Source organism: Chenopodium album, chromosome 2 (genome assembly GCF_948465745.1).
Source record: "Chenopodium album chromosome 2, dcCheAlbu1.1, whole genome shotgun sequence".
Lineage (NCBI taxonomy): Eukaryota > Viridiplantae > Streptophyta > Magnoliopsida > Caryophyllales > Amaranthaceae > Chenopodium > Chenopodium album.
The window spans coordinates 20,842,784-20,845,638 of NC_137835.1; the positions used below are offsets into that span (position 1 = coordinate 20,842,784).

At 38.6% G+C, this 2,855-nt stretch overlaps 1 non-coding gene across 1 annotated transcript; it reads left to right on the forward strand.

The window, feature by feature from the left end:
* The first annotated feature begins 1,066 nt into the window (after nucleotides 1–1,066).
* On the forward strand, nucleotides 1,067–1,173 carry LOC145608895 (small nucleolar RNA R71). The gene has a single exon (XR_014105942.1). It is a non-coding gene; the product is annotated as a small nucleolar RNA R71 (small nucleolar RNA).
* The last annotated feature ends 1,682 nt before the right edge of the window (nucleotides 1,174–2,855 follow it).

Below are 2,855 nucleotides of genomic sequence, written 5' to 3' on the forward strand. Positions count from 1 at the left end.
GGCAACCTCACCTTCCTCAAGAGAGCCTTCAAACCACGCGGGAACTTCAAGGAAGTCATCATACCTCATTGTCACCTTATCATCACGTGGAGGTAAGCGCTCATTAGCCATCACATCATCGACCACATCAACTCTACATACGCTCACCGCCATAGGGCTCTTCAAAACGAAATTCTCAACTAGCCTACAAGGAAAGGGAACCGAGCCTTCAAACTTGTTTGGTTCACTAAAATCAAATGGCTCCTCATTTTGTTCTTGAACCTTCTTCTCAACCACATCATCTACAACCTCGTCCTCCTTGCAAGTTTCAGGTTCATAAGTATGTGAAGGGTTAGTAGATGATTGTATGGGAGTTTTGTGGTTGAATGGAGAGAAGAAGTTTTGGCTAGTTGGGAATCAACAACTTCATTGTAAGATTTGATTTCTTGGAATTGTGGAGTGATAGTTTGAGTTGTTGAAGAATTTGGGTTTGTGTGTGGTCGGGTGGGGATTTTTCTTCATACGCTTGAGGACATAGGTCATGATTTTGATCTTGAGAGTTCTTTACTTGGTTGGAAAGGTAGGAAAAGTTTTGGGTTGGTGGATTGAAGAGAGGTCCATCTTGGGGGTAGGAGTTTTCTTGCCTTGGAGGTTGTTGAAGTTGTTGGGATTGAGCTTGGGTTACAAACACTTTTTCCCTCAAAGTCAAAACTTCACCATGCTTGAGATTGAACTCTCTACAATAGGATGCATCATGATCCGCTCCACCACAATGAGCACATGAGAAATTAATTTGTGAAGGTTTTGAACACAAACCAACACTTGAGTTCAACTTGGAAAGACCTTCATTCAAGAGCTCAACTATGTGCTTAAGTTGGCCGACTTTCTCCAACTCATAAAGATCCCTTTGCTTCCCTTGGACCTTCTTTGGCCTCCCTAAGAACAGCTAGTAGCCACTTCTTCAATTGTAGCTTCAACTTGGCTTTGAGGGATCTTAATCAATTGGCCACCGGCACCCGCATCTAGATTGGTCCTTCACATTGGCTCCAAGCCATCATAGAAGAGTCTCATGAGCAAATTACGGTTGAATTCATGATGAGGACATGCTCTAATCAAATCCTTAAACCTTTCCCATGCTTCCCCAAGAGTTTCATCCGGTTCTTGCTCAAAGGAAGCTATCTTCCTCCTCATCTTTGCGGTTTGCTCATCGGAAATGAACCTCTTGAGAAAGGCCTTTGCAACTTCCTTCCATGTGGTGAGAGAGTTGGGCTTCAAAAGCTTGAGCCATTTCTTTTCTCTTCCGGTGAGAGATTGCCGAAAGAGATGCATACGAATGTAATCTTGGTTCACTTCATTTGTTTGCATCATTGCACACAACTCAAGGAATCGGTCCAAATGCTCAATGGGGTCTTCATTTACGCCTTCGGAAAATTGCTCAATTTGCACCATCCTAGCATATTGTGGATGGATTGTGAAATTAGTCTCGGTGGTCGGGAGATGTATACCACTCGTGAGCTCATAGATTTCCGAGTTTCCAAACCCCCTAAAAAGAAGGTCATCCTCTTGTCTTGCCATATCTCTCTTTGAATACAATAAAGCTAAGCACACGATTAGCAATGACAAGTAGGATTAAACAAGCAAAATAAAAGAAAGGAAAACAAATAAAATGACTCTAACAATAGCAAAAATAGACGCTAAACAAGCCGCTTCCCCAGCAACGGCGCCAAAATTTGATCGAGATAAGATAGGTCGTTAGGCTACCACCCCAACCAAATTAATCATTTATAATACCTAAACCTATACTAAACAAGTTAGCGGAAAGTAAAGGGTTGAACCACTAGGGAAGCACGCTAATTCAACATCAAATATCACTAATGCAAGAGTGAAAGGGGGATTGTTTTTGTTGGTTATGTTGAGTAAGAATACTAAAACTACAAATAAACAAGAAGATGATAATTAAAATCAATAGAAAATGACGCTAGGGACACGGGGGTATCCAATATGATTAGAAAGAGGAGAATAATGGCGATTATCATGAAACATATGCCAAAGAACACAAGATTCTACCTAAACAATTCATTCTCATGCAATAGTCTAGGCAAATCAATGAAAGAGGTCTACACTAATAAGGATCATTCTCATGCATCCTATTAGTTACAATCAAATCAAGAGAATAAAGAAGCACAATCCATAAAAACTCCACTTTAATAACTTATTCTCATGCAATCATTAAAATAGAGGTGATCCTAATCTAGTTCAAATCACTTTCATGCATTTAAACTAGAAAACATCAAATAGAGTGCAACAATAATCCCAAGCTAATAAAAATCATGTCTTTCATCAGTATATGGCATAAGTTCAATGCAACAATCATCATTCATCCAATATCAAATCATATCTTCAACTCCCTTCCCCTAGCCAAAAGTTTAGCCTAGAGAAGGGAGATTAAACACAAAATCAAAACTAGAAATAAACTAAAAAAACTCAAAACAAAACATGATTAAAACCAATGAAATCAATAACAACTAGATGAACTAATAAGATTAACAAGAATAAACAACAATAAACCAAATAAATAAAACTAAAGGAAAGGAGAAGAGATTAATAAAGAAAGGATTAATGAAAGATGAAAACTTGAATTCTTGCTTGATTGAAACTTAAACTTGAGCAAAATTGAATCTTGGAAGAAAATTGAGCAATAATCTATTTTTCTCTCTCTAAAAATTATCTAATCTCACCCTAAGAGAGAGAAGCTCCCTCTAAAACTAGGAAGAAGATCTAAAAATATCCAGTTCTCCCGTACAAAAACAAGGCTCGCAAATATAAAGGAAGTCGCAAAAAAACGTTGAACAGGGCTCGCTGTGCGCCCGCGCAAG